Raw genomic sequence first — 20,625 nt, forward strand, 5'->3', positions numbered from 1 at the left:
GAAGGGCAGTAATGGGTTAGTAATGGATTAGCAGTGAGAAGACAGTCATGGATTAACAGTGAGAAGACAGCAGGCTCTGTAGGGAGCAAAACCACCTGTGTCCAGTGAAGCATTAACAGGCCCTGGAGAAAAACCACCACTGAAACACAAGACCTGCAATTGCACTCGGCCAATGTATCGTACAGTCATAGAATTACAGAACCAGGAAGGTTGGAAAAGACCTTTAAGATCATGGAGTCCAACCATCCCCCTGCACTGCCAAGGCCACCACTGACCCATGTCCCCAACTGCCACATCCACAGGGCTTTTAAATCCCTCCAGGGATGGGGACTCCACCACTGCCCTGGGCAGCTGTGCCAGGGCTTGACCATGCTTTCCATGAAGAAATTTTCCACAATATCCAATCTAAACCTCGCTGGTGCAACTTGAAGCCCTCTTTTCTTGTCCTCTTAGTCCCTCTTCTTCTCCAGGCTGAGCAAACAGCCTCAGCCTCTCCTTGCACATCACAACCTCCAAAAACACCATTCAGCTGCTGCTCTGCCTCCTGTGTGTCACAGACCATCACGTGTCACCTCCTTATGGCTGTGCTGGACCCAAACCTGGCTGAGAGCACCTCCACTGGGATTGGTTCTGGAGGCAGGGACACCACAGCTCCCCTCCCATCCGGCACCTCCTTTTCTCCTACACCCTTCTCAAGTTGCTCAGTCTTGAAGAGGGGAACAGAATGAGCTTTTCTTGTCTCTCACAGGCATTTTTTCCAGCCCTCAAGTAATTCTTGTGGCTCTTTTCTGCACCTCCTCCAGCTCCTTTTCCCCCCACTCCACCATCCTGGCTCGGTGGCTGCCAGGTTTTCCTCCACTTCTGGAATACAAAACGAACACACTCGAACCTGTCTGCAAAAACATGCACATCTCAGGCTCCTCAACCACAAGATTTTTCCACAACTGAAAGCCATACGAAGTCAAATGAACAACTCCTGCTGCTCTCCTGGGACACAAACCTCTCTTTTCCCATTTATCCCTGCTGAAGGGCATGGGAGCATTGCTATGGGGATATTTTCCCCCCCCTTCAGGGCTAAAAGGCAAACTCAGGAAGGCAGGTTGGAGGGTCAAGGAGTGGCAAGTTCTTGTAGCCACCTCCAGACACCTCTTGGGCTTTGGGGTTGATGGGTGTCTGCACATCTTCCATCCTTCTGTGCAAAGGATTTATGGCTGGATTTACTTTTGGACACAATTCCGAGTAATGCACTCCAGGGTTCCCTGCTTGAGCAAGGAGGTTGGAGCAGGTGACCTCCAGGGCTCCCTCCAACCTGAACCATTCAGTCATTCTGTGGTTGCTGCTGGGCTACAGAAACTTAAGCTCTGGGGTTGGATTTTCAGGTTAAAATGAGTAGAAAGTTGTTTTCTCACCCCAAGCCCCCGTGGCCTGGGAGATCCTGCCGCTCCTGCACCTGGGCTGGGGCAATTCCAAGGACAGACTTGGGGGAGAATGGAACGAGACGAGCCCTGGGGAGAAGGGCTGGGGGTTGTTTCTGCATGAAACCATCCTGTGCCATGATCAGGGTTGAGGAACAGAGTGTGGGTGGAAGCAAACCCCTCCAGAAAGGGGTTTTGGAGACCTCAGCAAGCAGCAGCCCCTGCCTGCAGCCCCAGGGCGCTTTGCAGGGACCTTTGTAGCTCTGTTTAGCTGGAAGCAAGGAATGCCTGAGTTCAGAAAGCAAAGCAACACCAAAGCCATCCTATATGGCTTCTCCTGGGAGCAGCCTCCATGTATCTTAAGGCTATTTCCATCACACTCTTGCTGCAGGCATGCAGCCCCAGAAATCCATCTTGAAGCTCTGTGCTACCATCTCAGCTTGGGAGTCCTGCTGAGGAACATCCAATATGGGGCTTTGTCCCTCCCTGACCCCCGTCTCCTTTCCCAGCATCTGAGAGCACTGAGGGGTCTGCACAGGGACCAGCATTCTCTGAGTAACTGGGCCCAGTTAAAAGCTGCCCACCCTCCCAGTACAAGCCTATTTCTGGGACATGAGGACCACGCTCTGCTTTTCCCTCCTGAAAAAGTGTCAGCCTCAGGTGTGGGTGGCAGGGTTGGGGGCAGGCAGGACCCCGTTTCGGGGGCTGCTCTTCCTCGGGCTTCTGTGGGAAATAAAAGCGAGAGTGGCTCAGAAACATTTCCTTTTCCTTTCCGCCTGCTAATGAGATAATTACAGCTTTTTGTATTCTGGGAAACCACTTTCTCATTATGGGGGCCGCAGCAGCTATTTACATAATAAGCCTGAAACAAAAGAGATGAGATGAAAAGGCCCAGGCGGCTCTTCGGGGGAGCTCTCCTCGAGCTGCTGAGGGAGAGCCTGGTGGGATTGATGCATTCCTCCATCCCCAAAGCCCCTCTGCCAAGGGCTGGAGTAGGTGGCAGCACTTGGTCCAGGATGTTCCCAGCTTGGGATGCTCCTCACTCCCAGCTGTGAGGGTCCCCAGGGTCCCCAGAGCCAGCCCGATGTGCTCCCATAAACCACCCACTGCAATTCCAGTTGCCAAAGGATTTGGGAGGGGTGACCCACATCAAGGAGAGTCATGTCAGCGTTTGTGGGGCTTGTAGTGACACTCTGGGACAAGTCTCACCACCCAAGGATATGTTTGGTACCCAGCTGGCCCGTCCCCCATCTCATCTGCTGTGTCCCAGTTTCCTACAGCTGTGGATAAGGGACATTCTGGGGACCAACCTGTCCCATTCCACATCTCATGTCCCCATTCCTAGTCCCACCTGCTGGCCAAAGGACATTCTGGGTACCAACCTGTCCCATCCCATGTCCCATGTCTCTGTTCCTTGTCCCACCTGCAGGCCAAGGGGCATTCTGGGTACCAACCTGTCCTATCCCACATCCCATGTCCCCATTCCCATGTCCCCATTCCTTTGCTGGCCAAAGGACATTCTGTGTACCAACCTGTCCCATCCCATGTCCCATGTCTCTGTTCCTTGTCTCCCTTTCTGGCCAAAAGACATGATGGGTTCCAAATTGTCCCATCCCATTTCCCTGTCCCCTCAGTTGACTGGTTACCTGTCCCACCCCATGTCCCATTTCCATGTTCCCCCAGCTGGCCAAGGGACACATTGGGTACGAAACTATCCCATCCCACATCCTGTGTCCCATTTCCACATTCCCTCAGCTGGCCAAGGGACACACTGGGTACCAAACTGTCTCATCCCACATCCCATGTCCCATTTTCCCAACCCCCCACCTTGCCAAGGGACATGCTGAGCACCAAACTGTCCCACTCCATGTCCCAGTTCCCTGCCCCCACAGCTGACTATTGGGTACCAAACTGTCCCATCCCACATGCCAGTGCCCTGTCCCCCCATCTGGCCAAGGGACACTCTGTGTACCAAACTGTCCCTGCCAGCAGCCACCTCCCTTCCCCAATAAAGGCCCCATTGTTCTCCCCCACAAAGCCCAAATAGTGCAGCCTGCTCCAGCTCCACCTTCCCTGCCAATCCTCCCCCTTTGCTATCAGTTTTCCTCCTCAGTTGCTCTGTGTTTAAGGGACACAGTCCAGTGCCACCCCTCCCTGTCCCCCGGGAAGTGGCGAGAGGGGAATCACGGTAAATCACGGCCGCAATCTGCACATGGCCTTGGCTCCGTGTCCTGCTTGTCCTCCTTCCCCCTCCCCGCTCCCTCAGGGTGCTCCTGGAATGAACAACCCCCCCCAGCTGCCTGGAAAGCCCTCTGTGGACAGCAAAATAATCAATAAATCCATCTGGGCATTGCCACTGCTCATCCAGAACAAGCTGCTCCGCCTGCCCCAAGCCCACCTCCACCCCAGCTCATCTCAGGGCGTTCCCAGTTTTAACCCACAGGATTTTCTGGATCCAAAAGGAGCAGGCAAAGGTGTGGGATTAAAAGCCAAGCACCTGGCAGGCTGCACTGATCTCAAGCTGCTCCAGTAAGGAAAGAAATAAAAAGTTGTCGTGGAGGCTGCAGCAACGCCCCAGAGAAACCTCAGCAGGTGACCTGGAGGTGTGACAAGGTGCATCTCCAAGGTACAGGGTCCCAGGGAGGCTTTTTAGGCTCCATCCTGGGAGTATTTCAAGCTCTGAATGGACCAAGCAGGGTCTGGTGCCATAGCTCAGTCTGCCTTCAGCACTGAGGTGGTCTGGAGACCCCCCAAGGACCCTTCCACCAGGAATTATCCTGCCATGGAGGTTTTGGGAAGCCACACCAGGGCTGTCCACCTGACCAGAGTCCTCACCCTCAGAAGAATTTACCCCCCTTTTCCCTGTCTGCTGTCAGAGCCCTGGATTTTGGATCCCCTAAGATGCACGTGAGGGCAAATAGGAGGGATTTTCCATGACATCCCATCTCTGTCCCCATCATCCCAAGGGGTAGAATGCCAGTGGGACACAGTGGCTTCAAGCCCAGCCCAAACTGCCATCCCAAATCCCAGGTGTCCATCAGGAAGGGTTAGGCCATGGTCTCACCTGTGCCCACCTGCCCTCGTGGCTGCCCCCAGAAGATGCTCAGTGCTGGTTGTGCCCTTGTCCCAGTGAGGTCCCAGAGGCTGCCCAGAAAGCACCAACTTTGGTGGACAAGGAAAATTCCCAGAATTCACTTGGTATAGGGAAAGGGCAGTTTGATGGAGCAGCCTCAGTGCTGGCTGTGGGGCTGAGCCTCTGGGATGCTCCATGCCATGGATTGGAGCACTTGAGGTCATCCCAGCCCTGTGCGCCTCAGTTTCCCCTTGTTAAGGGGATCCTACTGGATCCAGGGGGAGCTTTCCCCACCTGCAGCACCTCACCCCTGCTCTGACCCCCCAGTGCAAACACAGCCCAGTGGGTACATCCCATCCCCAAAAAACACCTGCAAAGGCTTCCACTGGCTCAGCCCTACACTAATCCACCAAAACCCCTTTGGCAATGTGGCTGGAAACGAGCTGCTCAGGGCTGATCCCATGGTGCTCCCTGATCCGGGGGGTATGAGGGAGCTCCTGGTTCACTGCACGGCGCTGCTGCCCCTGGAAGTTCCCCAGCATGGAGCTGGCAGTGCCTTGCTTGGCACCCCAGCACCTGCCTGAGCATCCTCACACATGCCCACATCCCAGGGATCCCGGTGTGACCCCCTGCTCCAGCCCCACTCCTTGGCCCCGAGCTCCTCGCGGTGGGAGCAGGAGTCACCACATCCCCCCCTTGTCCCCAGATCCCTGCAGGATCGAGACCCCTGCCCTGCACGTGGTGTTGCAGGGGGAAGGGCCGATCCTGCCCTTTGGGATGATCCATCACCCGGGAAGGGTTCCAAGCAGCGGCCCCCCGCGAGCCCTGCCCGGCTCTGCCATTCCCAGACCTTTCCCAAACCTCTGTCCCCCCCCAGGAAGAACAACGAGGGGACCCCTCCACCGGCTCCCACCCGCCTCCCACGCCGCCAGCCCGGCCGGGATTTATCATTAACTCGCCCTGAGGAATTTCAAGAGCGCGGAGCCGGCCCTGGAAGCGCTCTCGCTCCTCCTCGGACACCACGCGTGGAGCGAGTCCCCGCGGTGGCTCGTCCCCATGGTGGCTTGTCCCCACCGCCAGCTAAACCGGAGAGGTGCCCCAAAAACCCACTGGGGTGCAAGGTCCCGGTGCTGGGAGCTGCCAGCTGGATCCAGGGGGAGCTCAGAGTGGGGGAAAATAGCAGCTTCCCCCATCCTGATCACCCCACCTCCGTGCACCCCATCCCCGCTCCCACCCCAGCCCGCTGGAGAGGTCCCACCTAAAAAAAAATCACCTGCAAAGGGTTCCACCAGCTCAGCCCGCACATAATCCACCAAAAACCCTTCGCTCCCCTGCCTGGCCCCAAACAAAGACACCCAGCGAGAGGGAGGAAGGAGAGGAAAGGAAAGATTCCCGGAAAAAAGCACCCACCGGGATTTACCTGGGCAGCCCAGGGGTCCGTCCTGCAGCTCCCCCATCCTTCGCCGAGCTCGAAATTCGTTGTTTCGCTGCCCGGTATCCCGGGAAAAACTCCAAAATAATACCTGCGGAGAGCAACCTGCCGCTGGGCCGGGGCCAAGGGCTGCCCTCTGCTCGGTGGGATTGGCCACGGCGCCCGCGGGAGTTTAACTCTTTGTGCCCACGTCCGGCGGCGATTTTGGGGAGGGACGGCTCCGTCCGACTCAGATTTGGGGATTTGTGGGGGGGACTGATGGCTTGGTTTCTCTCACATGGGGATTTTGGGGTCTCACAGCTGGGTTTTCCTGAAATAGGGATTTGGGGTCTGACGCTGCCTTTCTTATTTTCAAATGGGGATTTTGGGGGTCTGGTGGCTTCTTTTGGCGCGCAAAGGGGTTTGGGGATCTGAAAACTTGTTTTTGCTCAAACGGAGATTTTGGGGTTGAACTGCCTGTTTTTCTCCAAATGGGAATTTTGGGGTCTGACAGCTTGGTTTTGCTCAAATGAGGATTTGGGGACCAGACAGCTGGGTTTTTTCAAATAGGGAATTTTTGAGGTCTGAATGATTGGTTTTGCTCAAATAAGGAATCTAGGGGCCCAAGACATCCAACAGGTACATTTTTTTTTTTTTTTTTTTTATATTTTGTGGGTTTTTTTGTTGTTGGTTTTGTTTTGTTTTGTTTTGTTTGTTTGTTTTGTTTTGTTTGATTGTTTTTGGAGTTTTTGTGAGGTTTTTTGGTTGGGTTTTTTTGTCTCTTTTTGTTTTGTTTTGGTGGTGGTGGGTTTGTTTGTTTGGGTGGGTTTTGTTGTTATTTTGTTTTTTGTTTTTCAGATGAGGGCTTTAGGGTCTGATGGCTTCTTTTTGCTCAAATCGGTGTGTGGGAGTTTGGGTGTGATGACTTGTTTTGGCTCGGGGATTTTGGGGTCCAACAGCTGGGTTTTCCCAAACAGACATTTGGGGTCTCAGTGCCTGCTTTTATTCAAACAGGGATTTTGGGGTCTAACAGCTTGGTTTTGCACAAATAGGGATTTGAGGGTCTGACAGCTTGGTTTTGCTGGAATAGGGATTTGGGAGGTCTAATACGTGGGTTTTTGTTTTTTTTGGTTTTTTTTAAATAGCAGATTTTGGGGTCTGATGGCCTGTTTTTCCTCAAATGAAGATTTTGGGGTCTGGCATATTTTTGCTAAAGGGGGATTTTGGGGCCTGACAACTGGGTTTTCCTCAAATAGGGATTTGGGGTCTGATTGCCTGTTTTGAGTTTTTTTTTGGTTTGGTTTGGTTTGTTTGTTTGTTTTCAAAAGAGAATTTTAGGATCTGGAGTCTTGTTTTTGCATAAATAGGGATGTGGGGGTCCAACAGCTGGAGTTTCTTTAAAACGGGAATTTTAGGCTCTGACAGCTTGTTTTTGCTCAAATTCTAAGTTTGGGGTCTGACAACTTGGCTTTTTCAAAAAAGGAATGACTCAAACCCTCTCGTTTCCCCTCAAATAGTTATTTTGGGGTCTTCCTAACAGAGGGGCAGAGAATTGGGTGAATAGGATGATGTGTCCATAGAATCTCAGAATGGTTTGGGTTGGAAGGGACCTTAAAGATCATTTAACTCCATCCATGGGGCCCATTTAGCCCATTCCATGGGCAGGGAAACTTTTCACTACACCAGGTTGCTCCAAGCCCCATCCAGCCTGGATAAAAACTGGACCTGGATTCTGTTCTCTCTGCTTTGCTATCCACCCCCCCCATCATTCAGATCAGAGTGATACAGGATGGTCCAGAGCTCCTTCTCCCACTTTTCCAGCTGCCAGCACTGAGGCAGGAGAGCAATCAGGATTCCCATCGGGAGCCCTTCGGCCTCAGCACTTACATGGGATTATTTGCAGTGGCGAAGGGAGGGAAATAAAGCCACACAAAGCTGCCACTAATTTAGACTTATTTGCTCAAGTGAATTTTGTGTTGGCAGGATGTCTGTGGATCAAAGGAGTCACCGGTTGGAGCCTCACAAACAGCCTTGGCATCGGTGGGCAAACAGCAGCAAGAGCAGTAAAACACCAATAATGCTAAAAGAATCAAATATGGGTTATGGTGCATTTAAACCAGGGCAAACCACACTGCTGGGGTGCGTGGGGAAGGTGTAAATTATACCAGAATGGGTCCCTGTGGAGACTCAAACTCTTAATTTTGCCCTTTAACTCCAGAGGCAAAGAATTCCAAGAAACAGGCTGGTTTCTGCATTGCCAGAAGATTCCCAGCGTGTGCACCTTGGAAGCAGCCAAGAACTGCTCCTGCAATAACCAGAGCTGACCCAGGAGCTTTGTCAGGATGTGGACCCTCCTCCCCAGTGGGATTTGGGGAAGCTGCCCAAGCAGGAGCCCTTGGATCACGGCATGGAGCTGCAGCAGGCCCAGGCTGGGCAGAGCTCACAGGAGACAGGCAGCTGGTTTAGGCTGTGCTCATTCTCCCTTTGGGAGCTGAGTTATGTCTTAGCTCTTCCCACAGATGAATAAATCATGATAGGAGAGACTTTGGAGGATGCTGGAAACGCCGGGATAACCCGTGCTCCTGGCGCTCTCAGGCAAGTCATAAACTTTTGAACCCTGAACTCCCATTTCTAAGCCAGGTCTCTGGTCTCTGAGACATGAACCTCTCCACCCACCAGAGTCACCATCCCCAGAGCCCCTTCACCACCTCTGAGAGCCAGCAGAGACCCCCCAGTTGGCATCCAGCATCCCTTTGTGCTGCATCCAGGCCGTTCTATTTCCCTGTCCCCATGGACAGAACCACCAAGACCTGGTCTCACCCCTTTGGAGGGAGTTTATCCGTCTCTGCACTGCCCTTTTTGGGTGGCCATGGTTGGACTGTGCACCCAGACCCAACCCCACAAGGTGACCTCCAGCCTGGGTTGGAATTATCCCCCTAAAAATCCTCCTTCTGCCTTGGGGAAGAGGCTTTGAACATCCACTTCTTGAGGAAAGGAAAAATAGAGTCTATTAAACCCAAACTCTTTTTTCCCCTGTATCCTTCTGTTTTCCTTTCCCTTTTCCTTGCAGAAGTGGCACACTTTGAGCGGGCCCCCCTGGCAGGGTGATCCCCTTTCTCTTGGAGCCATTTCATTTCAAGATGCCAAAGATCTCAGAGATCCCTGGACTGCAGCTGCAGAACTGGTTACATGTTTTCTGCCCTGAATCACAGAATCAGTTATGTTGGAAAAAAACCTCTGAGACCATCGAGTCCAACCTTGCCCCATCCCCACCTTGTCCCCCAGCCCAGAGCACTGAGTGCCATGTCCTGTCATTCCTTGGACACCTCCAGGGGTGGCGACTCCATCACCTCCCTGGGCAACCCCTTCCATTGTCTGATCACCCTTTCTGTGAGGAATTTCTTCCTAATGTCCAACCTAAGCCTCTCCTGGTGCAGCTTAAGATTATAATCAGAGAAGGAGAAAAACAGGCAGTGAGGCCTGAAGGAGCATCCCTGGCCCAGGACTTTCCCTGGGGAACACAGATGCAGAAAGCATCAGTCTGCTCAGGCATGTGGTGAAGTGGAGGAAGAGATGGAAATGGGAGCAGAGACATCAACTCCCTGCATCAGGATTTCTTCCTTAAAAGCTCTGGGGAGCAAGTTCTCAGTGCAAAACATCCCAATGTGAGCAAGAGCCTTCCTCCTCTCTCCACCTAGACTCTTTTATTTAGAGGGATGATCATTTGCAAAGCCTCAAGGAGCAGAAAAATTCCTAAATAAGGGTCACCTGGCTCCTGAACATACTGTGAGGTCGTGAGTGAGGTGGAGGCATCTTCATCCTGGGATGTCTTAGTGCCATGGCTGGGAAATGTTAAGGCCAGCCTGGTCTGGTGATGATGACAGTCCTGCTTGGGCTGTGAAGTTGGGCTGGAGGGCTCCAGAGCTTTCCAACCAGCATCACAACAACTTAAATCCAGCTCCAGACCTCAACTGTGAACTGACTGTGCTTGGTAAGTGCTTGACATCCAAGAGCTTGGATGCTGAACCCAGATCTCCTGCAGCACCTCCTCACCAGGCTTTGTTTGAAGCTTTTCCCTACTATCTGTTATTAGAGCAGAGATTTCCATGCTGATCTTCAGAGCAAGGACCTGATCCTGCTTTCACTCAGTGGGTGTCAAACATCCAAGGGTTTCCCTGTGTTCCTGCAGAGATGATGCTTTGTCTGATTTGATGTGGGTGCCCTGCAGGGATCACAGGGGCCACAGGTGAGGGGAGCATGGCTGTGCCATTCCAGAAAATCCAACCAAAGCTGATGAAATCCCCAAGCAAGCTCTGGGGCTGAGCTCCCAGGAAAAATGTCACAAAAAAGGTGGACACTCGGTATTTATTTGGGCAAGAAGAAAAGGGGTTACATGGTGCCACAAAACTTCTCAGTAGCTGGAGGTTCACCCACATCAGCACTTGCACGGTGACATCCCACCACTGCACTGGGATGGAACTTCAGATGCTGATAGAGGTTGCTCCTGCTCGTTAAGTGGAATAATTTGAGCTCATGGGAGGCCCCTCCATACCCACACAGAACTGGGGGTGGGAGAGGACCTTCTCCAAGCCACCACAGGGCATGGCAGGGGGTCCTGAGGCTGGGTTGGCACCACAAAGCTGGGCTGATGCCAGCTGCTGCAGTGGGGGACCCTTTCTGTCTCCAATCCTCAACAGCTGCCTGCTCAGCTTGAGCCAACATGAACAAGCCAAAAGACGGTGGTCTAGTCATCCAGAGAGATGGTTTCCTATTCTGGAAAAAAACATCCCTGCTGGTATAAGCTGTCTCCTCCTGTATCCACACAGGGCAGACAAAGCCTCTCAGTGCTGGCAAACCACAGCCTGGTGCATGGCCCAGGTCTTCCCATAAATCAGGAGAGTCTCCTGCACCTCCATGTGCAGCTGGTGAAAGCTTGATGTGTGTGTGCTGGGATGCTCTGCTGTGGCAGCTTGGCCATGGGATGTGGGTCAGGTCTGTAAAAGGGTCTGTAAAAATCCCAAAACACACGGCCCTCCTGCCCTGTGCCTCCAAAAGGGTCTGTAAAAGTCCCAAACCACACGGCCCTCCTGTCCTGTGCCTGCTCATTGTAACTGAAGAGATGAACATTAAATGGCCACCTTCCTCCCTGCAGCTCATGAGAGGAACAGGGGAAGTGGGATCTGGTTCACCAGCCCCTCAGACCTCACAGCCCCTGTAGGGTTGGATGGAGATGTTTTTCTCTCACAGGAGATCAAACCATGTTAATGCTGGCCAAGACCTTCATCTAAAACTTAGGAATTGAAAAAAAAAAGTGTGTGGGGAAGCAGTGTTGTCCTTTCTTCCTGCTCTCCCTTCATGCCTTGGCTGGACAACCCCAAGAGAGGCAGCAATGGTGCCAATGCCAACGAGGTCTCCAATGGGCAGAGGCCAATAATCCTTGGGGATGCCAGGTGTTACCAGGTTTCCCAACTAACTTCTATAATCATGGAATAATAGATTCAGAATGGTTTGGGTTGGAAAGGACCTTAAAGACCATCCAGTTCCACCCCATGCCCTGGGTAGGGACACCTTCCACTAGCCCAGGTTGCTCCAAGCCCCATCCAACCTGGCCTGGGACACTTCCAGGGATGGGGCAGCCACAGCTTCTCTGGATGACCTCTGCCATGGTCTCACCACCCTCACAGAGAAGAACTTTTTCCTCTGTCTAATCTAAATCTCTCATCTTTTAGTTTAAAACCATTCCTTAAATGTCTTTGGGTGCTCATTCAGAATGAAGGAAATAAACCTCCCATTCACAGTCCAAAAGCATCAGGCCAGGTCTGGTAAAAATAACTTGGAGCAAAATAACTGGCAGCCAGGAGGGCTGGATTTCCACTGAAATCACCAGGTGTTCATGCATCCTGTTTGAAAGTGCCATTTCTGTCCATATGTGGAATTAGGATTTGGTACAGCCCCCTTTGGTCAGGCTGGGAGGCTTTTTCAGGGAGGAACATCAGTCTCAATCCTCATCAGGTTTGTGTACATGTGATGTTGCACTCAGCTTCAGCCCCATCATGGCCAACCTCTCCTCTGGGCAAGACTTGGTGGCTGAATGGCTTCAGCAAAAGCAGAAGCAAGAGAATCCCAAAGTCCTGGGAAGAAGGAGCTTCTGGAGGGACAGCAGAAGACCAAGCAGGGAGCCTGGAGCACCTCTGTGGTGGCTACAAAGCCTCTGTGTAGGACCCAAGGTTTACACTCCATTTCCAGCCCACAAGGACCCAACTGACACAATCCATGCATTGGATCCCTCCCACAGGGAGGGCTGAGGCTGACTGGAGGTGGGTGTGGGCTGAAATTCCATCTGAATCCATGACCAGCTGATGGCCCTGAGCTCCGGGAATTTGCAGTTAATAAATGGCCTGAGTGCTATAAACAATCCCCCAGCCACTGCCTTCCCCATGGCTTCTTTGTCCTCCAAGGAATGCAGGTATTCCCTGCCCAGAAGACAAATTCCTTTGCAGTCACTGGCACTGAACCGTGTCTGGAAACCAGTTTCCCCAGTGGATGAACCAGTGGTTTTGTCTCCAGTCCTGCTCCAGCCACCAGCTCTCTCACTTCCTTTTCTTTAGAATGGCCAATTCCCCCTTTCCCAGCTCTCTAAACTCTGCTTCCCAGCCACTGAAGGATTCAGGATTGTTCATCTCCAGGCTCATCCTCCTCAATCCATGCGATGGCTCATATGCCGTGGGGAGAAAATGAGAAGGAAAGGTCTTCATGAGCCAGATTTGCAATTTTGGTGGTAACAGGATGGCCCAGAACTAGGAGACACCCCTTTCCATTACATATTAATCCTCAAACACAGCAAGGAAGGACCCAGATTTGGCCAGGAAGAGGGATGGAAGAGGGTAGGACCAGAAGGGTGCTCAGCCATATGTGCTGCAGGCACAGGGTGAGGCCTCCAGGATACTTATCAACCTTTATTCCTGAATATTTGTGGTCAAGGCAGGATTTACTGGTCATGCCAGGGGATTGTGTCCCCTCTGACCAGCACTGGTGGTGGAGGAAGCCTGTGTCCTGGAGATATCCATGGCTCTGACCTCTGTGGGCTGTCCAGCCACAGGAGAAAGGCAATGGGACAGAGGGAATTTGAAGCAACAAAATGGACAAAAGTCAGAAAGGATCCACAGGCAAAAATCACTTTGGTTTAGGCAAAAATCCCTCTGGCTTGGAAGCATTTTTGGCTGGAGACCTTTGATCATGATGTGATTTCACCTTGTCAGGAGTGACTTTGTGGGTCACCTGGGAGATCCTCCTGCACCCTGGAGCAACCTGTGGAGCAAGGCTGTCCCACTAAGCCTTCATCCTGCCGTGACAAATCAGCTTTCCTCGGTGTCTCCCTGGCAGCCTGGGCATCCCCCAGTCCCTCCTGGGGAGGGATCAGGGGACTGTCCATGGAGGTGCTGCTCCAGAGCGGGAGGATGGAGCAGATGGCCGAGGATGCTGATGTCTGCTGACATCCAAGCCACAGCAGATGCCAGGGGAGACCTGGCTCCAACGTGACTCCCTTCCCGTCCATCAGGTGAAGAGGGGCCTTTTCCCAGCCCTGCTGAAGCCAACTCAGCAGATTCCAAGCCATTAACTCCTTTTGCTCCCTCACTGAGGGACAACGGACGAGGAAACCCAGGCATGGGTTTTCCACAGAACTGCCCTTTTGGAAGCCTGTGGACCTCACCCCATCGCCTTTGGGACGAGCCACAGAGAGCTGAGGGTGAAAAACAAAAAGAAGGACTTTGAGGGGAGAGTAGGGGACGGGCCAGGGAGGGAAAATTTCCATATCTGCATAATGAAGCTGATTACATAAGGGCATCTTGCGTCATCTGCAGCTGCATCTCCGGAGCAGTAATTACATCTGCACCACACATCTAAAGGAAATATTACCACATTCCCTTCCAAAATCTATATTTAGCTCTCCCAAGATGTGTGCCAGGGGCTTTATCATTCCGTGTACATTGGCTACGGAGCCAGACAACGGGCACATGGAGGGTTTTTTTGTTTGTTTTTTTTTTGATTTGCCAGCTAGGAAAATATCTGGAGTTTGGTGTGGCAGCTGCCCCGAGTCCCCCTGGAAAGGTGGCTCCGAGGTTTTGAAGTGGCGAGTGAAGAGTGGAATATTTTCCCGGCCTCCCTGAGTGCCTGCCAGGCCATGGGGGTCCAGCAGGAGGGCAGGAATGGCAAGGCCAGGGCTTGGCTTTCCCTCCTCCTTCAAATGCTCTTTGATTTCTGCCCTAGTGCTCTGAGCCCTGGGAAGCCTTTTTTCCCCTCGCTGAATAAATGACCTGATTTGCAGGGAGGGGTTGCTCTCACGGGTTCCTGGGCTCTCTGCTCCGTCACAGGTGTGAAACAATCCCTTTTGCTTTGCCCAGCTTTGGGCTTCAGAACCATCTTTGGGCTTTGAACGCTTCTCCCATCCCTCCAGATCCTCTGAAAAGGAAAAAAAGGTGCTTTGAAACAAAAAGAGAGGTTGCAAACCCCTTGGTTTGATGGAGGGCTTTTCATGTGGAGCTGGAGATGGGACAAGCCTTAGGGCAGGGCTGGAGGGTGAATGAAGCATAGATTTGGTTTCCTCTCATTTTCCATTTGCTCATCACCACCCTGAAAGCACTGGAAAGCACCAGCAGCTCTGCTGCAAAGAAAACAGTGAGGAAATACATCCACATCTCCTCCAAAGAAGCTCCTCCAGCAACAACTTCTGGTGGGAAGTGGGGCCGTGCATGGCCAGGAGTGTGGGACTGAGCACCAACATCCCAAGGACTTGGTGAGAAAATGATTCTGGTTGTGTTGTGTGTGTGAGTGTGTGTGTGTGTTTATGTCCAGCTTAGATGAACAATCCTCAGGTGGAAAAATGCCCTCTCCATCCTGGACTCGTAGAGAGGGGTGACAAACCCTCCCTGTTTCTCCGTTCTGCATTATTACCACCTGGAAGGCACAGAGAACTGGAAGATGGAGAAAGGGGAGGATGACAAAGCTCAGCAGAGCTGTGATCAGGGTCAGATCTATTGAAACCCGTGAGCTTCCCTGTAATGACTGAATAAACAACCCAGAGGATGTGAAGTGAGACCTGCCCAGAAAAAAAGACCATTTTACTCCTCTTTACAACCACTCTCAGGAGCTGCACGATCTGTCAGTGACCAGGAATGGTCTTTCCAGGAAAGGAAAACCCAGAGGATCAGACAGCACATATACAATCAATCCATGATGTCTCTGATGACCTGTCCAGCCCAAACCTTCTTCCACTGCCCTGGTGTCCTCTTGTGCTTTACCTACAGCACCCTATGGCTGATACAAAACCTTTCTCCATTGCCCCAGTCAGCCTGAAGATGACCATCATCTATCAAAATCATGGAATCACAGAATGGTTTGGGTTGAAAGGGACCTTAAAGATTGTGCCATGGGCAGGGACACCTTCCACTATCACAGATTGCTCCAACCTGGCCTTGGACACTTCCAGGGATCCAGGGGCAGCCACAGCTTCTCTGCCCAACCTGTGCCAAGGCCTCACCATCCTCACAGGCAAGAATTCCTTTCCAATATCCCATCTAACCCTGCCCTCTGGCAGTTTAAAGCCATTCCCTTGTCCTATCACTCCAGGCCCTTGTCCAAAATCCTTCTCCAGTTCTCTTGGAGTCCCTTTAGGTGCTGGAAGGTGCTGCAAAGTGTATCTGGAGCAATCACCCTGTCCCTTACTGGAAAATTTTCCTCTCTCCCATTACTTTGTGACTTTTATTGCTCACCTGAGCTTTGCAGAGCAGATTATGGACTGATGGTTTACCCCAAAACATAAACCAGGTTGTGTTCTGTGCCTGCACCTCCCAGGATAAAAACCTGCTGACATTTCCCTCCTGCCCTAATCCTGCTCCCATCTGGTTTTCCCTGGCTCCCAGGGTGCTGCTTCCATCCCAGTGCTCCTGGGGAACACTTAGAAAACCCTTCCTCTTCAGAAATTCTTTTCCCCCTCCAGCATCAGTGCCACGGGATAAGGTAGGGGAATGACACCTCAATCACACAGCAATGGGCACATCTTTCTGTGTGGAAAGGAGAGAGGGGGAGAAGAGTGGTGGAGCAGGGAAAGAGGGAAAGCAATTCTGTAAATGATTTGCAGAAGAGAAAACAAGCTCCTGGCTGGTTTACATGGTTTCATGGGGATCACGGAGGTGCCGGGTTAATGTTTGGATTTGATGATCTTAGAGGTTTTTTTCCAACCTTAAGCATCCTGTGATTGTGTGCTTTCAAAGGAATGCAGCAGTTCCTAATTCAGGCTGTAGGAATGATGAGGAATGGCCAAGAACCTGGACCCAGCTCGTCTGGTCTAAGCTGACCATGCCCATTCAGTCCCTTGCTCACCATTAGCCAGGAGAGGAGAGCAGATCTACCAGGTCAGGATAACACTGACCAAGCCCAAATTCTGTTTCCCAGTGGTGACCAAAAGCCAAAGGCAAAGCAGAAATAAGAGTCACCCGTCCCCCACACAAAACTGCTTTTCTTCCTCAACCACCCCTTGGGCCTCAGGCCCCTTTCACAGAATCACAGAGTGGTTTGGGTTGAAAGAGACCTTAAAGACCATCTAGTTTTAGTTGCTGATAACCAGATCAGTGGAAAACAGCCCAAGAGGACCCACCACATTCATTCTGGGCTTGTGCTGGAGTAGAGATGTCTCAGCCAGGCACTGCAAATCTCCTCATGGCCAGGATCAAGTCCCAAATGCCTCTCCTTCTGCTCCTGCCTCCACAGCAGGCAGCAAGACGCCTTCTCCAAAGTCAGGGATGCCACTGATACCCACAAATGTCTTTTGGATGGGGCTTGAACACTGGATTTTCATTTATAGGATGTTTCTCCTGTCTTATCTATATCCCAAACCCAATGAGCACCTTCCCCAGAGCTACAGATGCTCAGGTCAAGCTCATTTCTCTCCCTCAGAGGAGCATAGTGTGTGATCCTCCATGTCCCATGCACACCTCACCCCTCCTCATGGTCCCCAAAACTCCAAACACATTTTAGGAGAGACCTTTAACCTCTGTCTAGCTGGTGTTTCCACATGTTGAGATCCTTTATTATTCCATTGAGCGATTATTCCCTCCTGAAAGTGATGATTTCAAGGAGCCTTATACACAGACCTTTTCAGACATTCCTTTCCCAGGCTGGTGATTTCGAGCTGAGGGAGTTGTTCTCCATGAAACCCTACAAATCTCTTTCCTCTGCATCCTTTGCAATCCTATAGTATCCTTTATGGGATACTGTGACCAGAAGTCTGGAAAAAGTAAAGCAAGGCCAGGGAGGAGCTCCTAGATCCTGGTTTTAAGTGGACTTGTGGTACATGTTATGTGGGAGTGGAAATCCCCCCATAACAGTGCTGGCTCTGGGTGGGACTCTGGGTGGGACACTGCACTCCTGGATGATCCCTGCTCCAGGGAGTCACAGCAAGACACCTCTCCTGCCTCCACGCACAGAATCCATCCATTCCTCTGGCCTTTTCATCCTCATTTAGAGAGATCCTGACCATAACCCTGCATTCCTTTCCTTCCCAGGCTGCATTTTCATGAATTCAGGCTTTTTTTCCATCCTACTCTAAGCCTTGCAGATGACAAATGACTTCAGCAACAGCTTTCCTGACTTGTGGCTGTGGGGTTGGGAGGGACAGGCAGAGAAGTGGATGAGGTGACCTTCATTTCCCAGCCCTTGTCCTCTACTCCCCTCTCCTCCCTGAGCACAGACCACACTCTTTTCCTTAATCCCAGAAGGATTACTCTGCTTGGAATAACCACCTTGCACTCAGCAAACAGCAAATACACCCTGGATCAGCCAAGGATCCTTCTGGCATCCATCCAGCCCCCACTGCACGGGGAGAAGACCTTGGTGACCAACCCTCACACCTCCACCCCAGCTCCCACCGCCGTGCTTTGTGTGGTGGATGGATGTGTCCATCCATCCCAAATCAGCCCTGCATCCATGGCCTAAAGCCAGGCAAGGATTCCTGGTGCTTTTTGCTGGTGCTGGGCACGGATGTGCCAAGGGAGAAGGCATAGCCTGGACTGAACCACCAGCTGGTCTCTCCACTCCTCTATTTTCCTCTCATCCCTGTGCTGAGCCCAGGATTCCTCAGGCGTGCATGTGAAATGGGAAGCACTTGTGAAACAAGCTCCAGAGGAGCTTGGCACATGTTACAAGCTTGCACTTCCTATATTTGGGGCAGGATTCATCCCGGCACAGCATCTTTATTAATTTGTCTGGGCTCTGAGCAATCCCACGCCGCTCATCTCACCTGTGCTGCTGACAGGGACTTCCCTGAGATCTGCCTGTTCAAACACCACAAGGATTTCCAGTGTTTTTCCTCGGGTTTTTAAAGGAATATGTGCTGACAAATTGCTCACACATTCCCACGAGGCTTTACAAGGTGGCTTTGGGGCAGTGATTCAGACAGGAGTTGGGAGCAGGATCACAGGCAGGGTCAAATGACACAGAGATGTGGATCTCTGAATCCTTTTCAGTGTGGAAAAGGATTAGCCAACAAAACCCACTAAGAAGCAGGTAAAGGCAGAAATCAGGGAGAAAAGGGAGAAAAGGAAGAAAGCCCTTCCTCACACAGTGGTGGGTGGCCTGGGAAGCTCCTGCCATGGGATCCAGTTGATGTTCAGTAGGTACCTGTGTTCCAGGGTAAAGTTCATGGACTAGAAATCCATCAGGAGCCAGTGAAAACTGCAGAGAAGTCAAATTTGGGAGTGCATTGAGGGAATATAAAGCAGGCAGTCAAACCAAACCCAACCCTTTTCCACCTATCCTTGCCTGTTGTTCATAGAATCACTGAGGTTGGAAAAGACCTTTAAGATCATGGAGCTCAAAAGTTCATATTGATTTCCCCTGCTACTGATCCCTAAACCATTAAGTGCCCCCATTTTGTCCCAGGAAGGCAATGGGTTGGAGAAAGATCTGGGAAAGCTCAAGTGATTATAACCCAGAGGGTCTTGTGTTCATAATACTACAAAGACACCCCACCAAAAAAACCCCATTAAAAACTACAAGAACAACAACAACAACAAACCCAAAACTAAAACCAAACCCAAAATCTCACAAACAAACAAACAAACAAACAATCCCCCCCAAACTCCAAAACAAATTAAACCCCCAAAACCGCCCAAACCAAAAGCCACAAACATCTTAATATTTTGCCAAACTAAATTAAACTGAGGAATTTTCCAAGCTGAGAATGGATTAGCTGTTGTGAAGGGACCTAAATCTGCATGATAGGACGAGGAACTTGTCTCCAGCAGGAAGGTGGGATGGTGGGGAAGAGGAGGTGGTGGCTAATGTTTTGGGAATGCTGTGGGAAGGAAGAGCACCCCTGGAAAAAGGCAGCTTGGGCTTTGAGGAGGTGCTAAGGACCTGAGTTCCCTGGAAAGGACAGGTGCAACACAGTGTGGTGGATCCCAGGCCACCCAAACCGTGGTTGCCCTGGGGCTTGAGCACAAGATGTTTCTTGGCTCAGAGGCAGTGCTGTCCCAGGGCCCAGCTGGAAGCTGGACAAGTCCCGTGATGCCACGTTTGCAGGTGGATAAGCTGGAGGGGTCAGCGGGTTCTGTTGACTCCCAGAGAGGGAATGCCAAGAAATGCAGGAGCTGTTGGCTCACATGAACCTGGGAGTGACAGAGGGGTCATGGGGACATTGAGCTCCAGGGGACATTGGCCACCTGAACATGTGCTATGCCATGATGCCACCTGGCCCTTAGTCCCAGGAGGAAAGAAAACTCTGGGAAAGCTCTCCATGACTTGGTGAGGAGCTTTAAAAATTGATCCATGTGTGTTTACAGCAGGGGGATCACCCTGGTGCAGACAGACCTACAGACCTCCGAGCACTTGAAGAAGCAGGTAGAGCTTGGACAAAATACCAGGGAAGGGAACGGAGCTGGGGAAGGGTCTGGAGCAGCAGGAGTGGCTGAGGGAGCTGGGGGGACTCAGCCTGGAGAAAAGGAGGCTCAGGGGGGACCTTCTGGCTCTGCAACTCCCTGACAGGAGGGGGAAGCCGGGGGGGTCGTCAGGCTCTGCTGCCAGGGAACAAGGGACAGGAGGAGAGGGAACGGCCTCAGGCTGTGCCAGGGGAGGTTTAGGTTGTATATTAGGGAAGATTTCATCACTTAAAAGATTGTCCAGCCCTGGCACAGCTGCCCAGGACAGTGTTGGAGTCCCCATCCCTGGAGGGGTTTAAAAGCCGTGTGGATGTGGCACTTGGGGACACTGGTTAGTGATGGCCTTGGCAATGCTGGGTTAAGGGTTGGACTTGATGATCTTAGAGGGGTTTTCCAACCTCAATGACTCTGTGATTCTCTCTGTGCCTTGTCTTTATGGCTCTCAGCCTCTTTCTGATCCTACCCCCTTCATCCCAGGAAGCACCACCTGTTTGCCCTGGGAAGGGTCTTTTTTTTCCCCTCTTCTCACCTGGCCCTGTCTCTACAGAGCCATTCTTGCCAAGGGCAGCCTTGCAGTGATGATGCCTTGGACCCCAGTCCCGATCTGGATGGGGGGGCTGCCCCACAAGTGAGGCCCTGCTCAGATACCACTGAGGGAGGAGGGACAAGGGGTTAAACACCCCCAAATGTCCGTGGTCCTAAAAATAGCCAGGCTTTTCCCGCTCACGTTGACTCACCCGTCACAGACCACAAATTCCTGAGACACGTCACGGGCTGTGGGGAAATCGCCTT

The sequence above is a fragment of the Corapipo altera genome, unplaced genomic scaffold, assembly GCF_003945725.1.
Source record: "Corapipo altera isolate COAL_440 unplaced genomic scaffold, ASM394572v1 295, whole genome shotgun sequence".
Lineage (NCBI taxonomy): Eukaryota > Metazoa > Chordata > Aves > Passeriformes > Pipridae > Corapipo > Corapipo altera.